Source organism: Triturus cristatus, chromosome 1_1 (assembly GCF_964204655.1).
Source record: "Triturus cristatus chromosome 1_1, aTriCri1.1, whole genome shotgun sequence".
Classification (NCBI taxonomy): domain Eukaryota; kingdom Metazoa; phylum Chordata; class Amphibia; order Caudata; family Salamandridae; genus Triturus; species Triturus cristatus.
In genome coordinates this window covers 1,123,288,015-1,123,312,342 of record NC_140579.1, presented here as the reverse complement: position 1 = coordinate 1,123,312,342, position 24,328 = coordinate 1,123,288,015, and positions in this window count along the sequence as shown.

Here is a 24,328-nt window from a genome sequence, read left to right as displayed (position 1 = left end):
CCGTAAAGTATGGGCAGTGGGTCACCATCAACGGCCAAAGAGGGGAGGCTCTGAGAGACACAGGAGCCAGTATGACTATGGTACGTAGTCAACTGGTGTCTCCAGAGCAGGTAATTCCCGATGTACTCCACCCAGCCGTGATGGCTGACGGCAGAACAGGCCACTATCCAGTGGCCGAGGTTCCCTTTGAATGGGGGGGGGTTGCAGGTTCACTTCGAGTTGCCGTAAGCCCTGCCATGCCAGTCGATTGTCTACTGGGGAATGACATGGAGCACAATGCTTGGAAGGAGGTGGAATACCGGACTCATACTGAGATGCTGGGTACACCTGACTGGGCCTGTGTGAGCACAGGGTCCGCGACTACCCGGAGAGGGAGTTCGTTTCGGCTGGAGCCTGGAACAAAGGCCCAGCCAGCTGCCAGTCAAGGGAAGAACCGAGGACAGGAGGAGCCTGCCTCGGCGTCCACACCCCGTAGGACGGATAGGCCACCGGAGGTGGTGGACCAGGAGTCTGCGGTGGGGGACGTTACCAAACTGGAGGACCTACCCATCCCGGCCGAGTGGCACGTGGAGGGAGGCCCGTCCAGGGAGGAATTATGCCAGGGCCAGAGGGAGTGCCCTACCCTTGAGGGGCTAAGGCGTCAGGCCCAAGCCCAGGCAGCAGGGAACGTTGAAGGGAACTACAGTGTTTACTGGGAGGATGGCCTCCTCTACAGTGAACCCAAGGCACCCCTACACGGATCGTCACGAGCCTTGGTAGTCCCTCAACGTTATCGAGCCTTCCTTCTGGAGTTGGCTCACGAGATCCCATTGGCAGGACACCTGGGGCAAGACAAGACCTTCGCCCGTCTTGTCCCACACTTTTATTGGCCTCAAATGAAAGTGTCGTCCGATACCTACTGCCGGACATGTGTGTCTTGCCAAGCCAGTGGGAAAACAGGGGTGAAGCTGAAAGCTCCCCTGGAACCACTTCCTGTCGTTAGCACCCCCTTTGAAAGGGTGGGCATCGACATTGTGGGTCCGTTAGATCCGCCAACGTCAGCTGGTCACAGGTTTATCCTGGTTCTGGTGGATCATGCCACACGGTACCAAGAGGCAATACCTCTGAGGACCATAACAGCACCTGTTGTGGCTAGGGCCCTGATGGGAATCTTTACCCGAGTGGGTTTTCCCAAGGAAGTTGTGTCCGACAGGGGGACCAACTTCATGTCAGCGTACATGCGGGCGATGTGGAAGGAGTGTGGAGAGATCTACCGGTTCACAACTCCTTACCACCCCCAGACCAATGGTCTGGTGGAGAGGTTTAACAAAACCTTGAAAGGCATGATCAGAAGTCTGCCTGAAAGCCTGCGGAGGAAATGGGACGTCCTCCTACCCTGTCTACTCTTTTCTTACAAGGAAGTGCCACAGAAGGGAGTGGGCTTCAGCCCCTTCGAGCTTCTGTATGGGCACCCTGTACGTGGACCTCTCAACCTGGTGAGAGACGGATGGGAAAGAACTCCCAGAAAGCTTCCCCAGGACGTGGTGAGCTACATGCTGGCCTTCCGGAGCCAAATGGCTAAGTTGTGGAAGCAAGCTTCTGACAACTTGGAAGCCAGCCAAGCAGTGATGAAGGCGTGGTATGACCACAATGCTCACCCGGTGGAGTTGGAGCCTGGCCAGAAGGTGTGGGTGATCGAACCAGGAGAGCTTAGTGCCCTCCAGGATCGCTGGTCAGGACCCTTTGAGGTGTTGGAGAAGAAGGGTAAGGCTACCTACTTGGTGGACCTGAAGACCCCTCGTCAGCCCCTACGGGTGCTGCATGCCAACCGCCTCAAACCCCACCACGAGAGGCCCGAAGTCATCTTGATGATGGTGACTGACGGAGCAGAGGACGCGGAAAGCGAGCCTCTCCCAGATTTGTTTGCGTCTCAAGAGAAGGATGGGTCGGTGGAGGGAGTGATTCTCTCCCCATCTCTAACTCCTGAACAGCAGGAGGACTGCCGCCAGGTCCTGGAGCAGTACTCTTCGTTGTTCTCCCTTGTCCCGGGTAGGACTCACCTGTGCGTCCATGACGTGGACACAGGAGACAGCCCACCTGTGAAGTCCAAGATCTACCGGATGTCAGACAAGGTGAAGGCCAGCATTCACAGTGAAGTCACTAAGATGCTGGAGCTAGGAGTGGTCGAACCTTCTAGCAGCCCCTGGTCCAGTCCGGTGGTACTAGTACCAAAAGCTGCACCACCGGGTGCCCAACCGGAACTGAGGTTCTGTGTGGACTACCGGGGACTGAATTCAGTGACCAAAACTGATGCTCATCCGATCCCTAGGGCGGATGAATTGATTGACCGGCTGGGAGCTGCCCAATATCTAAGTACCTTTGACCTTACTTCTGGGTACTGGCAGATCTCTTTGACTGATGGAGCAAGGGAAAGGTCAGCCTTCTCCACGCCCAATGGCCACTACCAGTTCTGTGTGATGCCCTTTGGGCTCAAGAACGCACCTGCCATGTTTCAGCGCCTGGTAAACCAGATCCTCACCGGAATGGAGAGTTTCTCTGCTGCTTATCTGGATGACATAGCCGGATTGACGATCAAGGCCAGCAAGTGCCAGATCGGGCAGGGGTCGGTAGTGTACCTTGGACACTTGGTGGGTAGGGGAGCGGTGCAACCCCTCCAGGCGAAGATCGAGGCCATCATAGCCTGGGAACCCCCCAAGACACAGACTGAGGTCCGAGCTTTTCTGGGCCTCACGGGATATTACCGCCGCTTCGTGAAGGGGTACGGTACCATTGTAGCCCCCCTCACGGAGCTCACGTCCAAGAAACAACCTCGACGGGTAGTCTGGACGGAGGCTTGTCAGCAGGTTTTTGTGAGACTGAAGAAAGCCATGTGCGAGGCCCCGGTCTTAAGGGCCCCAGACTTTTCCAAGGAGTTCATTGTCCAGACGGATGCATCAGAACATGGCTTTGGGGCAGTGTTATCGCAACTCAATGAAGAGGGTCTGGATCAACCCGTGGTCTTCCTATCCCGGAGACTACTTCCCAGGGAACAGAAGTGGAGTGCAATAGAGCGTGAAGCCTTTGCAGTGGTATGGGCTCTGAAGAAGTTGCGGCCATACCTGTTTGGCTCGCACTTCCTGGTTCAGACCGACCACAGACCCCTTCGTTGGCTGATGCAGATGAAGGGGGAGAATCCCAAGTTGTTGAGGTGGTCTATTTCCCTACAGGGAATGGACTTTCAGGTGGAACATCGGCCTGGAGTGGACCACGCCAATGCAGACGGTCTCTCAAGGTATTTCCGCCTTAGTGATGAGAACTCCCAAGGGGTTGGGTAGCTCTCCCCACTTTCAGCTGGGGGGGACGCGTGTTAGACCTGTCAGCCCTTTGGGTGGTCCCTCCTCTCCATTATTCATTTTGTCCCACTTTTGCCTCAAGCCCTGTTAGTATTTTTCCTTTTTGGGAACCACCAGACTTTTTAGTATTGATGCAGATTCAGGGAGCCATTTTATCTACCCCTGGAACTTCTGTCTGAGGGCCTGGAGCACAAAATGGTGGCCACCTGTGACATCATCAGAACCCACTGGAACCTACTAGAACCTTCTGCAACATTCTGGAGCCCTGTGACAGTTGGAGGCGGTTTAGAATGTTGGGAAGCTAAGACAGAGAGTTGGCAGTTGGAGCTGGCAGTTGGCACCTGACTGGTGAAGAGAGAGCAGCAGAAACCTGAAGGAGGAAGGAGTGAGGCAGCAGGGGTGGAAACTTGTGCCTGGAGTGGGGTCCATAAACCCACCCTTGATACTAGTCCCTACTGACTGAGCCCAGCCTGGAGCCCTGTGTGGGAAGAAGCAAGAAAAAACCATCTTAAGGACCTGGACAGCAGGAACAGGCCTTAGAAGCAAAGAACAGCAAAGTCCTGACCTGATTATTGGTTTTCCTGGAGTCCGACGTCGAGAAGCCTAGAGACCCGGAGCCCGAGGTGGAGAAGCGGCGCTGACTGGAAAAGCAGACGTCGTACCCGGAGCCGCCAGAGGTCGAGAGAGGGCGCTGACGGAGGTCGTAGAGAGTACCAGAGGTCGAGGAGGAAGTCACCCGAGGTCGAGTGAGCGGCGTCGACGGGGGAGTGAAGTCCGCCCTCCGGAGTCGCCGGAGACCGAGGTGAAGCGTGCCGGAGGTCGGGAGTGGAGATCGCACTCCGGAGTCGCCGGAACCTGAGGAGAGGAGCACCGGAGGTCGGGAGTGGAGGTCGCACTCCGGAGTCGCCGGAACCTGAGGAGAGGAGCACCGGAGGTCGGGAGTGGGGATCGCACTCCGGAGCCGCCGGAAGTCGACATCGAGCCAAGGCCGGCCGACGTCATCGAACTTGAGGTCGCCATCGGACCGGAGCCGCCTGAAGTCGACATCGAGCCAAGACTGCCCGACGTCATCGAACCGGAGGACGAGATCGAGCCGAGGCCGCCGACATCGAACCGGATCCGCCTACCGGCGTTGTCAAGAACTGACATTGCGCCGAGGCCGCCGACATCGAACCGGAACCGCCTCACGGCGTCGACACGACTCCAGCGGCGTCGGAGCTTCAGAAAAAGGGCAGTAAGTGGAATAGAGGGCGCCTAAGGCCCTGTGGAATCCTGAGAGACTACCCTAGGGGCTAGAGAGGTGCTGGAACCAGCTTGATTGTGCCAGGGGTGAGCTGAGACTAATTCAGAGGGGTTGTGTAGAGTGAGGGAGCCAGGTCTCTAGAATTCCCCCCCTTGATCTACCTCAGTTTAGGCCTCAGCCTTGTCCAAGCCAGGGAGTAGACACCCTCAAGCCATCCATCTAACCACAAGCTGTGACTGGGCCAAATCAGCCCATAGAAATCTAAATGTGATCTGATTCTATGAGTGTCACTGTCAGCTTTTAATTATTTATTGAGAGCACTGTATTTATTGTATTTAACCTATTTATAGCTTCACTGTATTTATTGTTCCACAGTATTTATTGTCGCACAATATTTATTGGCTTGCAGTATTTATTGCCTCATAATATTTAATTGCCTGTATGTAATGCACTTATATTTATGCCTTAATTATTTATGATCTCCCCTATTTATTGAATCATTAAGACAGTATTTATTTGACGTACCCTTCCACAGAAAAAGCCTTGTATATGGTGATTGTGTTATTATTTATTTAATCAGCAACTAAGAGAAAAAGAAGATAAACAGAGATATTTTCATGATTTTTACGGTGTAGAGTCGTTTTTGGAACGGATGCACGCATGGTTATTGTATGGGTATGACGTATGCTTAGCACGGTGCCTGATTCCTGACCACTCGAGCCAAGCTACCACTGTGTATGTCTGGAGAGACCCCGTTACCACCACCCTTTCCGGTGTGGGAGTGGGGTTTTCTAACTGAGGAGAGGAGCACCGGAGGTCGGGGGCAGTGTATGGGGTCGTGCTGGGACTGGTGTTTCTGGGTTTATGGCAGTGCAGTGGTGTTCAGGCAGTGTAGGGGGTCATGCTTGTGTTTCAGGGTTTAGGGCAGAGCAGTGGTGTTCAGGCAGTGTATGGGGATGTGCTGGGGGTGGTGTTTCAGGGTTTAGGGCAGAACAGTGGTGTTCAGGCAGTGTAGGGGGTCGTGCTGGCGGTGGTGTTTCAGGGTTTAGAGCAGTGCAGTGGTGTTCAGGCAGTGTAGGGCGTCGTGCTGGCGGTGGTGTTTCAGGGTTTAGAGCAGTGCAGTGGTGTTCGGGCAGTGTAGAGGGTCGTGCTGTGGGTGGTGTTTCAGGGTTTAGGGCATTGCAGTGGTGTTCGTGCAGTGTAGGGGGTCATGCTGGGTGTGGTGTTTAAGGGTTCAGGGCAGTGTAGTGGTGTGCGGGCAGTGTACGGGGTCGTGCTGGGACTGGTGTTTCTGGGTTTAGGGCAGTGCAGTGGTGTTCGGGCAATGTAGGGGGTCATGCTTGTGTTTCAGGGTTTAGGGCAGAGCAGTGGTGTTCAGGCAGTGTAGCGGGATGTGCTGGGGGTGGTGTTTCAGGGTTTAGGGCAGAGCAGTGGTGTTCAGGCAGTGTAGGGGGTCGTGCTGGCGGTGGTGTTTCAGGGTTTAGAGCAGTGCAGTGGTGTTCGGGCAGTGTAGGGTGTCGTGCAGGGGGTGGTGTTTCAGGGTCTATGGCAGTGCAGTGGTGTTTGGGCAGTGAAGGGGGTCATGCAGGGGGTAGTGTTTCAGGGTTTAGGGCAGTACAGTGGTTTTCGGGCAGCGTAGGGTGTCTTGCTGGGTGGTGTTTAAGGGTTTAGTGCAGTGGTGTGCAGGCAGTGTAGGGGGTCTTGCTGGGGGTGGTGTTTCAGCTTTCAGGGCAATGCAGAGGTGTTCGGGCAGTGTAGGGAGGCTTGCTGGGGTGGTGTTTCAGGGTTTAGGGGAGTGCAGTAGTGTTCAGGCAGTGTAGGGGGTCGTGCAGGGGGTGGTGTTTCAGGGTTTAGGGCAGTGCAGTGGTGTTCGGGCAGTGTAGGGGGTCGTGCTGCGGCTGGTGTTTCAGGGTTTAGGGCCGTGCATTGGTGTTCGAGCAGTGTGAGGGGTCATGCTGGGGCTGATGTTTTAGGGTTTAGGGCAGTGCAGTGCTGTTCAGGCAGTGTAGGGTGTCGTGCTGGGGGAAGTGTGTTAGGGTTTAGAGCAGTGAAGTGGTGTTCGGGCAGTGTAGGGGGTCATGCAGGGGGTGGTGTTTCAGGGTTTAGGGCAGTGCATTGGTTTTCGGGCGGTGTAGGGGGTCTTGCTGGGGTGGTGTTTCAGGGTTTAGGGTAGTGGTGTTCAGGCAGTGTAGAGGGTCTTGCTGGGGGTGGTGTTTCAGGGTTCAGGGCAGTGCAGTGCAGAGGTATTCGGGCAATGTAGGGGGTCTTGCTGGGGGTGGTGTTTCAGTGTTTAGTGCAGTGTAGTGGTGTTCGGGCAGTTTAGAAGGTCTTGCAGGGGTTGGCGTTTCAGGGTTTAGGGGAGTGGTGTTAAGGCAGTGTAGAGGGTCTTGCTGGGGGTGGTGTTTCAGGGTTCAGGGCAGTGCAGAGGTGTTCGGGCAATGTAGGGGGTCATGCTGTGGCTGGTGTTTCAGGGTTTAGGGCAGTGCAGTGGAGTTCGGGCAGTGTAGGGGGTCATGCTGGGGCTTGTATTTCAGGGTTTAGGGCCGTGCAGTGGTGTTCGGGAAGTGTCAGGGGTCGTGCTGGGGCTGGTGTTTTAGGGTTAGGGCAGTGCAGTGGTGTTCGGGCAGTGTAGGGGGTCGTGCTGGGGCTGGTGTTTTATGGTTTAAGGTAGTGCAGTGATGTTCGGGCAGTGTTGAGGGTCATGCTGGGGGTGGTGTTTTAGGGTAGTGCAGTGGTGTTAAAGGTAGTATAGGGTGTTGTGCAGGGGATGGTGTTTTAGGGTTTAGGGCAGTGAAGTGGTGTTCAGCAATGTAGGGGGTCATCCTGGGAGTGGTGTTTCAGGGTTTATTGCAGTGCAGTTGTGTTCGGGCAGAGAAGGGGGTCGTGCTGGTGCTGGTGTTTCAGAGTTTAGGGCAGAGCAGTAGTGTTCGGGGAGTGTAGGGGGACGTGCTGGGGTGGTGTTTCAGGGTTTAGGGCAGAGCAGTGTTGTTCAGGCAGTGTAGGAGGTCGTGCTCGGGGTTGTGTTTCAGGATTTAGGGCAGAGCAGTGGCGTTCGAGCAATGTAGGGGGATGTGCTGGGCATGGTGTTTGAGGGTTTAGGGCAGAGCAGTGGTGTTCGGGCAGTGTAGGGGGTTGTGCTTGGGGTGGTCTTTCAGGGTTTACGGCAATGCAGTGGTGTGCGGGTAGTGTAGGGGGTCGTGCTGTGGGTGGTGTTTCAGGGTATTGGGCATTGCAGTGCTGTTTTTGCAGTGTAGGAGGTTGTACTGTGGGTGGTGTTTAAAGGTTTAGGGCAGTGCAGTGGTGTGCGGGCAGTGTATGGGGTCGTGCTGGGACAGTTGTTTCTGGGTTTAGGGCAGTGCAGTGGTGTTCGGGCAGTGTAGGGGGTCGTGCTGGTGATTCAGGATTTAGGGCAGAGCAGTGGTGTTCAGGCAGTGTAGGGGGATGTGCTGGGGGTGGTGTTTCAGGGTTTAAGGCAGAGCAGTGGTGTTCAGGCAGTGTAGGGGGTCGTGCTGGCGGTGGTGTTTCAGGGTTTAGAGCAGTGCAGAGGTGTTCGGGCAGTTTAGAGGGTCTTGCAGGGGTTGGCGTTTCAGGGTTTAGGGGAGTGGTGTTCAGGCAGTGTAGAGGGTCTTGCTGGGGGTGGTGTTTCAGGGTTCAGGGCAGTGCAGAGGTGTTCGGGCAATGTAGAGGGTCATGCTGTGGCTGGTGTTTCAGGGTTTAGGGCAGTGCAGTGGTGTTCGGGCAGTGTAGGGGGTCGTGCTGGGGCTGGTATTTCAGGGTTTAGGGCCGTGCAGTGGTGTTCGGGCAGTGTCAGGGGTCATGCTGGGGCTGGTGTTTTAGGGTTAGGGCAGTGCAGTGGTGTTCGGGCAGTGTAGGGGGTCGTGCTGGGGCTGGTGTTTTATGGTTTAGGGTAGTGCAGTGATGTTCGGGCAGTGTTGAGGGTCATGCTGGGGTGGTGTTTTAGGGTAGTGCAGTGGTGTTAAAGGTAGTATAGGGTGTTGTGCAGGGGGGGTGTTTTAGGGTTTAGGGCAGTTAAGTGGTGTTCGGCAATGTAGGGGGTCATCCTGGGAGTGGTGTTTCAGGGTTTATTGCAGTGCAGTGGTGTTCGGGCAGAGAAGGTGGTCGTGCTGGTGCTGGTATTTCAGAGTTTAGGGCAGAGCAGTAGTGTTCGGGGAGTGTAGGGGGACGTGCTGGCTTGGTGTTTCAGGGTTTAGGGCAGAGCAGCGGTGTTCGGGCAGAGTAGGGGGTCGCGCTGGGGGTGGTGCTTCAGGATTTAGGGCAGAGCAGTTGTGTTCGGGCAATGTAGGGGGACGTGCTGGGCGTGGTGTTTGAGGGTTTAGGGCAGAGCAGTGGTGTTCGGGCAGTGTAGGGGGTTGTGCTGGGGGTGGTCTTTCAGGGTTTATGGCAGTGCAGTGGTGTTCGGCAATGTAGGGGGTCATCCTGGGAGTGGTGTTTCAGGGTTTATTGCAGTGCAGTGGTGTTCGGGCAGAGAAGGTGGTCGTGCTGGTGCTGGTGTTTCAGAGTTTAGGGCAGAGCAGTAGTGTTCGGGGAGTGTAGGGGGACGTGCTGGGGTGGTGTTTCAGGGTTTAGGGCAGAGCAGTGTTGTTCAGGCAGAGTAGGAGGTCGTGCTGGGGGTTGTGTTTCAGGATTTAGGGCAGAACAGTGGCGTTCGAGCAATGTAGGGGGATGTGCTGGGCGTGGTGTTTGAGGGTTTATGGCAGAGCAGTGGTGTTCGGGCAGTGTAGGGGGTTGTGCTTGGGGTGGTGTTTCAGGGTTTACGGCAATGCAGTGGTGTGCGGGTAGTGTAGGGGGTCGTGCTGTGGGTGGTGTTTCAGGGTTTAGGGCATTGCAGTGGTGTTCGTGCAGTGTAGGGGGTCGTACTGTGGGTGGTGTTTAATGGTTTAGGGCAGTGCAGTGGTGTGCGGGCAGTGTACGGGGTCGTGCTGGGACTGGTGTTTCTGGGTTTAGGGCAGTGCAGTGGTGTTCGGGCAGTGTAGGAGGTCGTACTGGTGTTTCAGGGTTTAGGGCAGAGCAGTGGTGTTCAGGCAGTGTAGGGGGATGTGCTGGGGGGTGTTTCAGGGTTTAGGGCAGTGGTGTTCAGGCAGTGTAGGGGGTCTTGCTGGGGATGGTGTTTCAGCTTTCAGGGCAGTGCAGAGGTGTTCGGGCAGTGTAGGGGGTTGTGCTGGGGCTGGTGTTTTATGGTTTAGGGTAGTGCGGTGGTTTTCGGGCAGTGTTGGGGTTCATGCTGGGGGTGGTGTTTCAGGGTTTAGGGCAGTGCAGTGGTGTTCGGGTAATGTAGGGGGTCTTGCAGGGGGGTGGCATTTCAGGGTTTAGGGAAGTGGTGCAGTGGTGTTCGGGCAGTTTAAATGGTCTTGCAGGGGGTGGCGTTTCAGTGTTTAGGGCAGTGGTGTTCAGGCAGTGTAGGGGGTCTTGCTGGAGGTGGCGTTTCAGGGTTTAGGGCAGTGGTGTTCGGGCAGTGTAGGGGGTCATGCTGGGGTCGGTGTTTCAGGGTTTAGGGCAGTGCAGTGGTGTTCGGGCAGTGTAGGGGGTCATGCTGGGGCTGGTGTTTTAGGGTTTAGGGAAGTGCAGTGGGGTTCGGGCAGTGTAGGGGGTCATGCTGTGGGTGGTGTTTCAGGATTTAGGGCAGTGCAGTGGTGTTCGGGCAGTGTAGGGGGTCATGCTGGGGGTGGTGTTTCAAGGTTTAGGGCAGAGGATTGGTGTTCGGGCAGTGTAGGGTGTCGTGCTGGTGTTTCAGAGTTTAGGGCAAAGCAGTAGTGTTCGGGGAGTGTAGGGGGATGTGCTGGGGTGGTGTTTCAGGGTTTAGGGCAGAGCAGTGGTATTCGGGCAGAGTAGGGGGTCATGCTGGGGGTGGTGTTTCAGGATTTAGGGTAGAGCAGTGGTGTTTTGGCAATGTAGGGGGACATGCTGGGCGTGGTGTTTGAGGGTTGAGGGCAGAGCAGTGGTGTTCGGGCAGTGTAGGGGGTTGTGCTGGGGGTGGTCTTTCAGGGTTTACGGCAGTGCAGTGGTGTTTGGGTAGCATAGGGGGTCGTGCTGGGGCTGGTGTTTCAGGGTTTGGGGCCGTGCAGTGGTGTTCGGACAGTGTGACGGGTCGTGCTGGGGCTGGTGTTTTAGGATTTATGGCAGTGCAGTGGTGTTCGGGCAGTGTAGGGGGTCTTGCAGAGGGTGGCATTTCAGGGTTTAGGGCAGTGGTGCAGTGGCGTTCGGGCAGTGTAGGGGGTCTTGCAGGGGGTGGCATTTCAGGGTTTCGGTCAGTGGTGTTCGGACAGTGTAGGGGGTCTTGCTGGAGGTGGCATTTTAGGGTAGTGCAGTGGTGTTCAGGTAGTGAAGGGTGTCTTGCTGGGGGTAGTGTTTTAGGGTTTAGGGCAGTGAAGTTGTGTTCGGGCAGTGTGGGGGGTCGTGCTGGGGGTGGTGTTTTAGGGTTTAGGGCAGTGCAGTGGTGTTCGGGCAGTGTAGGGGGTCATGCTGGGGGTGGTGTTTCAGGGTTTATGGTAGTGCAGTGGTGTTCGGGCAGTGTAGGGTGTTGTGCTAGTGCTGGTGTTTCAGAGTTTAGGGCAGAGCAGTAGTGTTCGGGGAGTGTAGGGGGACATGCTGGGTTGGTGTTTCAGGGTTTAGGGCAGAGCAGTGGTGTTCGGGCAGAGTAGGGGTAGTGCTGGGGGTGGTGTTTCAGGATTAAGGGCAGAGCAGTGGTGTTCGGGCAATGTAGGAGGACGTGCTGGGAGTGGTGTTTCAGGGTTTAGGGCAGAGCAGTGGTGTTCGGGCAGAGTAGGGGGTAGTGCTGGGGGTGGTGTTTCAGGATTTAGGGCAGAGCAGTTGTGTTCGGGCAATGTAGGGGAACGTGCTGGGAGTGGTGTTTGAGGGTTTAGGGCAGAGCAGTGGTGTTCGGGCAGTGTAGGGGGTTGTGCTGGGGGTGGTATTTCAGGGTTTACGGCAGTGCAGTGGTGTGCCGGTAGTGTAGGGGGTCATGCTGTGGGTGGTGTTTCAGGGTTTAGGGCATTGCAGTGGTGTTCGTGCAGTGTAGCGCTTGTGCTGGGGGTGGTGTTTAAGGGTTTAGGGCAGTGCAGTGGTGTGCGGGCAGTGTACGGGGTCGTGCTGGGACTGGTGTTTCTGGGTTTAGGGCAGTGCAGTGGTGTTCGGGCAGTGTAGGGGGTCGGGCTGGTGTTTCAGGGTTTAGGGCAGAGCAGTGGTGTTCAGGCAGTGTAGGGGGATGTGCTGGGGTGGTGTTTCAGGGTTTAGGGCAGAGCAGTGATGTTCAGGCAGTGTAGGGTGTCGTGCTGGCGGTGGTGTTTCAGGGTTTAGAGCAGTGCAGTGGTGTTCGGGCAGTGTAGGGGGTCGTGCAGGGGGTGGTGCTTCAGGGTTTATGGCAGTGCAGTGGTGTTCGGGCAGTGAAGGGGGTCGTGCAGGGGGTGGTGTTTCAGGGTTTAGAGCAGTGCAGTGGTTTTCGGGCAGCGTAGGGTGTCTTGCTGGGGTGGTGTTTAAGGGTTTAGGGCAGTGGTGTTCAGGCAGTGTAGGGGTTCTTGCTGGGGGTGGTGTTTCAGCTTTCAGGGCAGTGTAGGGGGGCTTGCTGGGGTGGTGTTTCAGGGTTTAGGGCAGTGCAGTGGTGTTCGGGCAGTGTAGAGGGGTCGTGCAGGGGTGTGGTGTTTTAGGGTTTAGGGCAGTGCAGTGGTTTTCGGGCAGTGTAGGTGGTCGTGCTGGGGGTGGTGTTTCCGGGTTTAGGGCAGTGCAGTGGTGTTCGGGCAGTGTAGGGGGTCGTGCTGCGGCTGGTGTTTCAGGGTTTAGGGCCATGCAGTTGTGTTCGAGCAGTGTGAGGGGTCATGCTGAGGCTGATGTTTTAGGGTTTAGGGCAGTAAAGTGCTGTTCAGGCAGTGTAGGGTGTCGTGCTAGGGGTAGTGTTTTAGGGCTTAGGGCAGTGAAGTGGTGTTCGGGCAGTGTAGGGGGTCATGCAGGGGGTTGTGTTTCAGGGTTTAGGGCAGTGCATTGGTTTTCGGGCGGTGTAGGGGGTCTTGCTGGGGTGGTGTTTCAGGGTTTAGGGCAGTGGTGTTCAGGCAGTGTAGAGGGTCTTGCTGGGGGTGGTGTTTCAGGGTTCAGGACAGTGCAGAGGTGTTCAGGCAATGTAGGGGGTCTAGCTGGGGGTGGTGTTTCAGGGTTTAGTGCAGTGCAGTGGTGTTCGGGCAGTGTAGGGGTTCGTACAGGGGGTGGTGTTTCAGGGTTTAGGGCAGTGCAGTGGTGTTCGGGCAGTGTAGGGGGTCATGCTGTGGCTGGTGTTTCAGGGTTTAGGACAGTGCAGTGGTGTTCGGGCAGTGTAGGGGGTCGTGCTGGGGCTGGTGTTTCAGGGTTTAGGGCTGTGCAGTGGTGTTCAGGCAGTGTGAGTGATCGTGCTGGGGCTGGTGTTTTAGGGTTAGGGCAGTGCAGTGGTGTTCGGGCAGTGTTGAGGGTCATGCTGGGGGTGGTGTTTTAGGGTAGTGCAATGGTGTTAAAGGTAGTATAGGGTGTTGTGCAGGGGGGGTGTTTTAGGGTTTAGGGCAGTTAAGTGGTGTTCGGCAATGTAGGGGGTCATCCTGGGAGTGGTGTTTCAGGGTTTAGGGCAGTGCAGTGGTGTTCGGGCAGAGTAGGGGGTCGTGCTGGTGCTGGTGTTTCAGAGCTTAGGGCAGAGCAGTAGTGTTCAGGGAGTGTAGGGGGACGTGCTGGGGTGGTGTTTCAGGGTTTAGGGCAGAGCAGTGGTGTTCGGGCAGAGTAGGGGGTCGTGCTGGGGGTGGTGTTTCAGGATTTAGGGCAGAGCAATGGCGTTTGGGCAATGTAGGGGGACGTGCTGGGCGTGGTGTTTGAGGGTTTGGGGCAGAGCAGTGGTGTTCGGGCAGTGTAGGGGGTTGTGCTTGGGTTGGTCTTTCAGGGTTTACGGCAGTGCAGTGGTGTGTGAGTAGTGTAGAGGGTCGTGCTGTGGGTGGTGTTTCAGGGTTTAGGGCATTGCAGTGGTGTTCGTGCAGTGTAGGGGGTCGTGCTGGGGGTGTTGTTTAAGGGTTTAGGGCAGTGCAGTGGTGTGCGGGCAGTGTACGCGGTCTTGCTGGGACTGGAGGTTCAGGGCAGTGCAGTGGTGTTCGGGTAGTGTAGGGGGTTGTGGTGGTGTTTCAGGGTTTAGGGCAGAGCAGTGGTGTTCAGGCAGTGTAGGGGGATGTGCTGGGGTGGTGTTTCAGGGTTTAGGGCAGAGCAGTGGTGTTCAGGCAGTGTAGGGGGTCATGCTGGCGCTGGTGTTTCAGGGTTTAGAGCAGTGCAGTGGTGTTCGGGCAGTGTAGGGGGATGTGCTGGGGTGGTGTTTCAGGGTTTAGGGCAGAGCAGTGGTGTTCAGGCAGTGTAGGGGGTCATGATGGCGCTGGTGTTTCAGGGTTTAGAGCAGTGCATTGGTTATCAGGCAGTGAAGGGGGTCGTGCAGGGGGTGGTGTTTCAGGGTTTAGGGCAGTGCAGTGGTTTTCGGGCAGCGTAGGGTATCTTGCTGGGGTGGTGTTTAAGGGTTTAGGGCAGTGGTGTTCAAGCAGTGTAGGGGGTCTTGCTGGGGGTGGTGTTTCAGCTTTCAGGGCAGTGCAGAGGTGTTCGGGCAGTGTAGGGGGTTGTGCTGGGGCTGGTGTTTTATGGTTTAGGGTAGTGCGGTGGTGTTCGGGCAGTGTTGGGGGTCATGCTGGGGGTGGTGTTTCAGGGTTTAGGGCAGTGCAGTAGTGTTCGGGTAATGTAGGGGGTCTTGCAGGGGGTGGCATTTCAGGGTTTAGGGAAGTGGTGCAGTGGTGTTCGGGCAGTTTAGAGGGTCTTGCAGGGGGTGGCGTTTCAGTGTTTTGGAAGTGGTTTTCAGGCAGTGTAGGGGGTCTTGCTGGAGGTGGCGTTTCAGGGTTTAGGGCAGTGGTGTTCGGGCAGTGTAGGGGGTCGTGCTGGGGCTGGTGTTTCAGGGTTTAGGGCAGTGCAGTGGTGTTCGGGCAGTGTAGGGGGTCGTGCTGGGGGTGGTGTTTCAGGGTTTAGGGCAGTGCAGTGGTGTTCGGGCAGTGTAGGGGGTCGTGCTGCGGCTGGTGTTTCAGTGCATTGGTGTTCGAGCAGTGTGAGGGGTCATGCTGGGGCTGATGTTTTAGGGTTTAGGGCAGTGCAGTGCTGTTCAGGCAGTGTAGGGTGTCGTGCTGGGGGAAGTGTGTTAGGGTTTAGAGCAGTGAAGTGGTGTTCGGGCAGTGTAGGGGGTCATGCAGGGGGTGGTGTTTCAGGGTTTAGGGCAGTGCATTGGTTTTCGGGCGGTGTAGGGGGTCTTGCTGGGGTGGTGTTTCAGGGTTTAGGGTAGTGGTGTTCAGGCAGTGTAGAGGGTCTTGCTGGGGGTGGTGTTTCAGGGTTCAGGGCAGTGCAGTGCAGAGGTATTCGGGCAATGTAGGGGGTCTTGCTGGGGGTGGTGTTTCAGTGTTTAGTGCAGTGCAGTGGTGTTCGGGCAGTTTAGAAGGTCTTGCAGGGGTTGGCGTTTCAGGGTTTAGGGGAGTGGTGTTAAGGCAGTGTAGAGGGTCTTGCTGGGGGTGGTGTTTCAGGGTTCAGGGCAGTGCAGAGGTGTTCGGGCAATGTAGGGGGTCATGCTGTGGCTGGTGTTTCAGGGTTTAGGGCAGTGCAGTGGAGTTCGGGCAGTGTAGGGGGTCGTGCTGGGGCTTGTATTTCAGGGTTTAGGGCCGTGCAGTGGTGTTCGGGAAGTGTCAGGGGTCGTGCTGGGGCTGGTGTTTTAGGGTTAGGGCAGTGCAGTGGTGTTCGGGCAGTGTAGGGGGTCGTGCTGGGGCTGGTGTTTTATGGTTTAAGGTAGTGCAGTGATGTTCGGGCAGTGTTGAGGGTCATGCTGGGGGTGGTGTTTTAGGGTAGTGCAGTGGTGTTAAAGGTAGTATAGGGTGTTGTGCAGGGGATGGTGTCTTAGGGTTTAGGGCAGTGAAGTGGTGTTCAGCAATGTAGGGGGTCATCCTGGGAGTGGTGTTTCAGGGTTTATTGCAGTGCAGTGGTGTTCGGGCAGAGAAGGGGGTCGTGCTGGCGCTGGTGTTTCAGAGTTTAGGGCAGAGCAGTAGTGTTCGGGGAGTGTAGGGGGACGTGCTGGGGTGGTGTTTCAGGGTTTAGGGCAGAGCAGTGTTGTTCAGGCAGAGTAGGAGGTCGTGCTCGGGGTTGTGTTTCAGGATTTAGGGCAGAGCAGTGGCGTTCGAGCAATGTAGGGGGATGTGCTGGGCATGGTGTTTGAGGGTTTAGGGCAGAGCAGTGGTGTTCGGGCAGTGTAGGGGGTTGTGCTTGGGGTGGGCTTTCAGGGTTTACGGCAATGCAGTGGTGTGCGGTAGTGTAGGGGGTCGTGCTGTGGTGGTGTTTCAGGGTATTGGGCATTGCAGTGCTGTTTTTGCAGTGTAGGAGGTTGTACTGTGGGTGGTGTTTAAAGGTTTAGGGCAGTGCAGTGGTGTGCGGGCAGTGTATGGGGTCGTGCTGGGACAGGTGTTTCTGGGTTTAGGGCAGTGCAGTGGTGTTCGGGCAGTGTAGGGGGTCGTGCTGGTGATTCAGGATTTAGGGCAGAGCAGTGGTGTTCAGGCAGTGTAGGGGGATGTGCTGGGGGTGGTGTTTCAGGGTTTAAGGCAGAGCAGTGGTGTTCAGGCAGTGTAGGGGGTCGTGCTGGCGGTGGTGTTTCAGGGTTTAGAGCAGTGCAGAGGTGTTTGGGCAGTTTAGAGGGTCTTGCAGGGGTTGGCGTTTCAGGGTTTAGGGGAGTGGTGTTCAGGCAGTGTAGAGGGTCTTGCTGGGGGTGGTGTTTCAGGGTTCAGGGCAGTGCAGAGGTGTTCGGGCAATGTAGGGGGTCATGCTGTGGCTGGTGTTTCAGGGTTTAGGGCAGTGCAGTGGTGTTCGGGCAGTGTAGGGGGTCGTGCTGGGGCTGGTATTTCAGGGTTTAGGGCCGTGCAGTGGTGTTCGGGCAGTGTCAGGGGTCATGCTGGGGCTGGTGTTTTAGGGTTAGGGCAGTGCAGTGGTGTTCGGGCAGTGTAGGGGGTCGTGCTGGGGCTGGTGTTTTATGGTTTAGGGTAGTGCAGTGATGTTCGGGCAGTGTTGAGGGTCATGCTGGGGTGGTGTTTTAGGGTAGTGCAGTGGTGTTAAAGGTAGTATAGGGTGTTGTGCAGGGGATGGTGTTTTAGGGTTTAGGGCAGTGAAGTGGTGTTCGGCAATTTAGGGGGTCATCCTGGGAGTGGTGTTTCAGAGTTTATTGCAGTGCAGTGGTGTTCGGGCAGAGAAGGTGGTCGTGCTGGTGATGGTATTTCAGAGTTTAGGGCAGAGCAGTAGTGTTCGGGGAGTGTAGGGGGACGTGCTGGCTTGGTGTTTCAGGGTTTAGGGCAGAGCAGCGGTGTTCGGGCAGAGTAGGGGGTCGCGCTGGGGGTGGTGCTTCAGGATTTAGGGCAGAGCAGTTGTGTTCGGGCAATGTAGGGGGACGTGCTGGGCGTGGTGTTTGAGGTTTTAGGGCAGAGCAGTGGTGTTCGGGCAGTGTAGGGGGTTGTGCTGGGGGTGGTCTTTCAGGGTTTATGGCAGTGCAGTGGTGTTCGGCAATGTAGGGGGTCATCCTGGGAGTGGTGTTTCAGGGTTTATTGCAGTGCAGTGGTGTTCGGGCAGAGAAGGTGGTCGTGCTGGTGCTGGTGTTTCAGAGTTTAGGGCAGAGCAGTAGTGTTCGGGGAGTGTAGGGGGACGTGCTGGGGTGGTGTTTCAGGGTTTAGGGCAGAGCAGTGTTGTTCAGGCAGAGTAGGAGGTCGTGCTGGGGGTTGTGTTTCAGGATTTAGGGCAGAACAGTGGCGTTCGAGCAATGTAGGGGGATGTGCTGGGCGTGGTGTTTGAGGGTTTATGGCAGAGCAGTGGTGTTCGGGCAGTGTAGGGGGTTGTGCTTGGGGTGGTGTTTCAGGGTTTACGGCAATGCAGTGGTGTGCGGGTAGTGTAGGGGGTCGTGCTGTGGGTGGTGTTTCAGGGTTTAGGGCATTGCAGTGGTGTTCGTGCAGTGTAGGGGGTCGTACTGTGGGTGGTGTTTAATGGTTTAGGGCAGTGCAGTGGTGTGCGGGCAGTGTACGGGGTCGTGCTGGGACTGGTGTTTCTGGGTTTAGGGCAGTGCAGTGGTGTTCGGGCAGTGTAGGAGGTCGTGCTGGTGTTTCAGGGTTTAGGGCAGAGCAGTGGTGTTCAGGCAGTGTAGGGGGATGTGCTGGGGGGTGTTTCAGGGTTTAGGGCAGAGCAGTGGTGTTCAGGCAGTGTAGGGGGTCGTGCTGGCGGTGGTGTTTCAGGGTTTAGAGCAGTGCAGTGGTGTTCGGGCAGTGTAGGCGGTCGTGCAGGTGGTGGTGTTTCAGGGTTTACGGCAGTGCAGTGGTGTTCGGGCAGTGAAGGGGGTCATGCAGGGGGTGGTGTATCAGGGTTTAGGGCAGTGCAGTGGTTTTCGGGCAGAGTAGGGTGTCTTGCTGGGGTGGTGTTTAAGGGTTTAGGGCAGTGGTGTTCAGGCAGTGTAGGGGGTCTTGCTGGGGATGGTGTTTCAGCTTTCAGGGCAGTGCAGAGGTGTTCGGGCAGTGTAGGGGGTTGTGCTGGGGCTTGTGTTTTATGGTTTAGGGTAGTGCGGTGGTTTTCGGGCAGTGTTGGGGTTCATGCTGGGGGTGGTGTTTCAGGGTTTAGGGCAGTGCAGTGGTGTTCGGGTAATGTAGGGGGTCTTGCAGGGGGGTGGCATTTCAGGGTTTAGGGAAGTGGTGCAGTGGTGTTCGGGCAGTTTAAAGGGTCTTGCAGGGGGTGGCGTTTCAGTGTTTAGGGCAGTGGTGTTCAGGCAGTGTAGGGGGTCTTGCTGGAGGTGGTGTTTCAGGGTTTAGGGCAGTGGTGTTCGGGCAGTGTAGGGGGTCATGCTGGGGTCGGTGTTTCAGGGTTTAGGGCAGTGCAGTGGTGTTCGGGCAGTGTAGGGGGTCATGCTGGGGCTGGTGTTTTAGGGTTTAGGGAAGTGCAGTGGGGTTCGGGCAGTGTAGGGGGTCATGCTGTGGGTGGTGTTTCAGGATTTAGGGCAGTGCAGTGGTGTTCGGGCAGTGTAGGGGGTCATGCTGGGGGTGGTGTTTCAAGGTTTAGGGCAGAGGATTGGTGTTCGGGCAGTTTAGGGTGTCGTGCTGGTGTTTCAGAGTTTAGGGCAAAGCAGTAGTGTTCGGGGAGTGTAGGGGGATGTGCTGGGGTGGTGTTTCAGGGTTTAGGGCAGAGCAGTGGTATTCGGGCAGAGTAGGGGGTCATGCTGGGGGTGGTGTTTCAGGATTTAGGGTAGAGCAGTGGTGTTTTGGCAATGTAGGGGGACATGCTAGGCGTGGTGTTTGAGGGTTGAGGGCAGAGCAGTGGTGTTCGGGCAGTGTAGGGGGTTGTGCTGGGGGTGGTCTTTCAGGGTTTACGGCAGTGCAGTGGTGTTCGGGTAGCATAGGGGGTCGTGCTGGGGCTGGTGTTTCAGGGTTTGGGGCCGTGCAGTGGTGTTCGGACAGTGTGACGGGTCGTGCTGGGGCTGGTGTTTTAGGATTTATGGCAGTGCAGTGGTGTTCGGGCAGTGTAGGGGGTCTTGCAGAGGGTGGCATTTCAGGGTTTAGGGCAGTGGTGCAGTGGTGTTCGGGCAGTGTAGGGGGTCTTGCAGGGGGTGGCATTTCAGGGTTTCGGTCAGTGGTGTTCGGACAGTGTAGGGGGTCTTGCTGGAGGTGGCGTTTTAGGGTAGTGCAGTGGTGTTCAGGTAGTGTAGGGTGTCTTGCTGGGGGTAGTGTTTTAGGGTTTAGGGCAGTGAAGTTGTGTTCGGGCAGTGTGGGGGGTCGTGCTGGGGGTGGTGTTTTAGGGTTTAGGGCAGTGCAGTGGTGTTCGGGCAGTGTAGGGGGTCATGCTGGGGTGGTGTTTCAGGGTTTATGGTAGTGCAGTGGTGTTCGGGCAGTGTAGGGTGTTGTGCTAGTGCTGGTGTTTCAGAGTTTAGGGCAGAGCAGTAGTGTTCGGGGAGTGTAGGGGGACATGCTGGGTTGGTGTTTCAGGGTTTAGGGCAGAGCAGTGGTGTTCGGGCAGAGTAGGGGTAGTGCTGGGGGTGGTGTTTCAGGATTTAGGGCAGAGCAGTGGTGTTCGGGCAATGTAGGGGGACGTGCTGGGAGTGGTGTTTCAGGGTTTAGGGCAGAGCAGTGGTGTTCGGGCAGAGTAGGGGGTAGTGCTGGGGGTGGTGTTTCAGGATTTAGGGCAGAGCAGTTGTGTTCGGGCAATGTAGGGGAACGTGCTGGGAGTGGTGTTTGAGGGTTTAGGGCAGAGCAGTGGTGTTCGGGCAGTGTAGGGGGTTGTGCTGGGGGTGGTATTTCAGGGTTTACGGCAGTGCAGTGGTGTGCCGGTAGTGTAGGGGGTCATGCTGTGGGTGGTGTTTCAGGGTTTAGGGCATTGCAGTGGTGTTCGTGCAGTGTAGCGCTTGTGCTGGGGGTGGTGTTTAAGGGTTTAGGGCAGTGCAGTGGTGTGCGGGCAGTGTACGGGGTCGTGCTGGGACTGGTGTTTCTGGGTTTAGGGCAGTGCAGTGGTGTTCGGGCAGTGTAGGGGGTCGGGCTGGTGTTTCAGGGTTTAGGGCAGAGCAGTGGTGTTCAGGCAGTGTAGGGGGATGTGCTGGGGGTGGTGTTTCAGGGTTTAGGGCAGAGCAGTGATGTTCAGGCAGTGTAGGGTGTCGTGCTGGCGGTGGTGTTTCAGGGTTTAGAGCAGTGCAGTGGTGTTCGGGCAGTGTAGGGGGTCGTGCAGGGGGTGGTGCTTCAGGGTTTGTGGCAGTGCAGTGGTGTTCGGGCAGTGAAGGGGGTCGTGCAGGGGGTGGTGCTTCAGGGTTTATGGCAGTGCAGTGGTTTTCGGGCAGCGTAGGGTGTCTTGCTGGGGTGGTGTTTAAGGGTTTAGGGCAGTGGTGTTCAGGCAGTGTAGGGGTTCTTGCTGGGGGTGGTGTTTCAGCTTTCAGGGCAGTGTAGGGGGGCTTGCTGGGGTGGTGTTTCAGGGTTTAGGGCAGTGCAGTGGTGTTCGGGCAGTGTAGAGGGGTCGTGCAGGGGTGTGGTGTTTTAGGGTTTAGGGCAGTGCAGTGGTTTTCGGGCAGTGTAGGTGGTCGTGCTGGGGGTGGTGTTTCCGGGTTTAGGGCAGTGCAGTGGTGTTCGGGCAGTGTAGGGGGTCGTGCTGCGGCTGGTGTTTCAGGGTTTAGGGCCATGCAGTTGTGTTCGAGCAGTGTGAGGGGTCATGCTGAGGCTGATGTTTTAGGGTTTAGAGCAGTAAAGTGCTGTTCAGGCAGTGTAGGGTGTCGTGCTAGGGGTAGTGTTTTAGGGCTTAGGGCAGTGAAGTGGTGTTCGGGCAGTGTAGGGGGTCATGCAGGGGGTTGTGTTTCAGGGTTTAGGGCAGTGCATTGGTTTTCGGGCGGTGTAGGGGGTCTTGCTGGGGTGGTGTTTCAGGGTTTAGGGCAGTGGTGTTCAGGCAGTGTAGAGGGTCTTGGTGGGGGTGGTGTTTCAGGGTTCAGGACAGTGCAGAGGTGTTCAGGCAATGTAGGGGGTCTAGCTGGGGGTGGTGTTTCAGGGTTTAGTGCAGTGCAGTGGTGTTCGGGCAGTGTAGGGGTTCGTACAGGGGGTGGTGTTTCAGGGTTTAGGGCAGTGCAGTGGTGTTCGGGCAGTGTAGGGGGTCATGCTGTGGCTGGTGTTTCAGGGTTTAGGACAGTGCAGTGGTGTTCGGGCAGTGTAGGGGGTCGTGCTGGGGCTGGTGTTTCAGGGTTTAGGGCTGTGCAGTGGTGTTCAGGCAGTGTGAGTGATCGTGCTGGGGCTGATGTTTTAGGGTTAGGGCAGTGCAGTGGTGTTCGGGCAGTGTTGAGGGTCATGCTGGGGGTGGTGTTTTAGGGTAGTGCAATGGTGTTAAAGGTAGTATAGGGTGTTGTGCAGGGGGGGTGTTTTAGGGTTTAGGGCAGTTAAGTGGTGTTCGGCAATGTAGGGGGTCATCCTGGGAGTGGTGTTTCAGGGTTTAGGGCAGTGCAGTGGTGTTCGGGCAGAGTAGGGGGTCGTGCTGGTGCTGGTGTTTCAGAGCTTAGGGCAGAGCAGTAGTGTTCAGGGAGTGTAGGGGGACGTGCTGGGGTGGTGTTTCAGGGTTTAGGGCAGAGCAGTGGTGTTCGGGCAGAGTAGGGGGTCGTGCTGGGGGTGGTGTTTCAGGATTTAGGGCAGAGCAATGGCGTTTGGGCAATGTAGGGGGACGTGCTGGGCGTGGTGTTTGAGGGTTTGGGGCAGAGCAGTGGTGTTCGGGCAGTGTAGGGGGTTGTGCTTGGGTTGGTCTTTCAGGGTTTACGGCAGTGCAGTGGTGTGTGGGTAGTGTAGAGGGTCGTGCTGTGGGTGGTGTTTCAGGGTTTAGGGCATTGCAGTGGTGTTCGTGCAGTGTAGGGGGTCGTGCTGGGGGTGTTGTTTAAGGGTTTAGGGCAGTGCAGTGGTGTGCGGGCAGTGTACGCGGTCTTGCTGGGACTGGTGGTTCAGGGCAGTGCAGTGGTGTTCGGGCAGTGTAGGGGGTTGTGGTGGTGTTTCAGGGTTTAGGGCAGAGCAGTGGTGTTCAGGCAGTGTAGGGGGATGTGCTGGGGTGGTGTTTCAGGGTTTAGGGCAGAGCAGTGGTGTTCAGGCAGTGTAGGGGGTCATGCTGGCGCTGGTGTTTCAGGATTTAGAGCAGTGCAGTGGTGTTCGGGCAGTGTAGGGGGATGTGCTGGGGTGGTGTTTCAGGGTTTAGGGCAGAGCAGTGGTGTTCAGGCAGTGTAGGGGGTCATGATGGCGCTGGTGTTTCAGGGTTTAGAGCAGTGCATTGGTTATCAGGCAGTGAAGGGGGTCGTGCAGGGGGTGGTGTTTCAGGGTTTAGGGCAGTGCAGTGGTTTTCGGGCAGCGTAGGGTATCTTGCTGGGGTGGTGTTTAAGGGTTTAGGGCAGTGGTGTTCAAGCAGTGTAGGGGGTCTTGCTGGGGGTGGTGTTTCAGCTTTCAGGGCAGTGCAGAGGTGTTCGGGCAGTGTAGGGGGTTGTGCTGGGGCTGGTGTTTTATGGTTTAGGGTAGTGCGGTGGTGTTCGGGCAGTGTTGGGGGTCATGCTGGGGGTGGTGTTTCAGGGTTTAGGGCAGTGCAGTAGTGTTCGGGTAATGTAGGGGGTCTTGCAGGGGGTGGCATTTCAGGGTTTAGGGAAGTGGTGCAGTGATGTTCGGGCAGTTTAGAGGGTCTTGCAGGGGGTGGCGTTTCAGTGTTTTGGGAAGTGGTTTTCAGGCAGTGTAGGGGGTCTTGCTGGAGGTGGCGTTTCAGGGTTTAGGGCAGTGGTGTTCGGGCAGTGTAGGGGGTCGTGCTGGGGCTGGTGTTTCAGGGTTTAGGGCAGTGCAGTGGTGTTCGGGCAGTGTAGGGGGTCGTGCTGGGGGTGGTGTTTCAGGGTTTAGGACAGTGCAGTGGTGTTCGGGCAGTATAGGGGGTCATGCTGGGCGTGGTGTTTCAAGGTTTAGGGCAGAGTATTGGTGTTCGGGCAGTGTAGGGTGTCGTGCTGGTGTTTCAGAGTTTAGGGCAAAGCAGTAGTGTTCGGGGAGTGTAGGGGGATGTGCTGGGGTGGTGTTTCAGGGTTTAGGGCAGAGCAGTGGTGTTTGGGTAATGTAGGGGGACGTGCTGGGCGTGGTGTTTGAGGGTTTAGGGCAGAGCAGTGGTGTTCGGACAGTGTAGGTGGTTGTGCTGGGGGTGGTCTTTCAGGGTTTATGGCAGTGCCGTGGTGTTCGGGTAGTGTAGGGGGTCGTGCTGGGGCTGGTGTTTCAGCGTTTGGGGCCGTGCAGTGGTGTTCGGGCAGTGTGACGGGTCATGCTGGGGCTGGTGCTTTAGGGTTTAGGGCAGTGCAGTGGTGTTCGGGCAGTGTAGGGGGTCGTACTGGGGCTGGTGTTTCAGGGATTATGGCAGTGCAGTGGTGTTCGGGCAGTGTAGGGGGTCTTGCAGAGGGTGGCATTTCAGGGTTTAGGGCAGTGGTGCAGTGGTGTTCGGGCAGTGTAGAGGGTCTTGCAGGGGGTGGCGTTTCATCGTTTAGGGCAGTAGTGTTCGGGTAGTGTAGGGGGTCTTGCTGGAGGTGGCGTTTTAGGGTAGTGCAGTGGTGTTCAGGTAATGTAGGGTGTCTTGCTGGGGGTAGTGTTTTAGGGTTTAATGCAGTGAAGTGTTGTTCGGGCAGTGTGGGGGGTTGTGCTGGGGGTGGTGTTTTTTTTTGGGTTTAGGGCAGTGCAGTGGTGTTCGGGCAGTGTAGAGGGTCATGCTGGGGGTGGTGTTTCAGGGTTTATGGCAGTGCAGTGGTGTTCGGGCAGTGTAGGGTGTCGTGCTGGTGCTGGTGTTTCAGAGTTTAGGGCAGAGCAGTTGTGTTCGGGGAGTGTAGGGGGACGTGCTGGGGTGGTGTTTCAGGGTTTAGGGCAGAGCAGTGGTGTTCGGGCAGAGTAGGGGGTCGTGCTGGGGGTGGTGTTTCAGGATTTAGGGCAGAGCAGTGGTGTTCGGGCAATGTAGGGGGATGTGCTGGGAGTGGTGTTTGAGGGTTTAGGGCAGAGCAGTGGTGTTCGGGCAGTGTAGGGGGTTGTGCTGGGGGTGGTCTTTCAGGGTTTAAAACAGTGCAGTGGTGTGCGAATAGTGTAGGGGGTTGTGCTGTGGGTGGTGTTTCAGGGTTTAGGGCATTGCAGTGGTGTTCGTGCAGTGTAGGGCTCGTGCTGGGGGTGGTGTTTAAGGGTTTAGGGCAGTGCAGTGGTGTGCGGGCAGT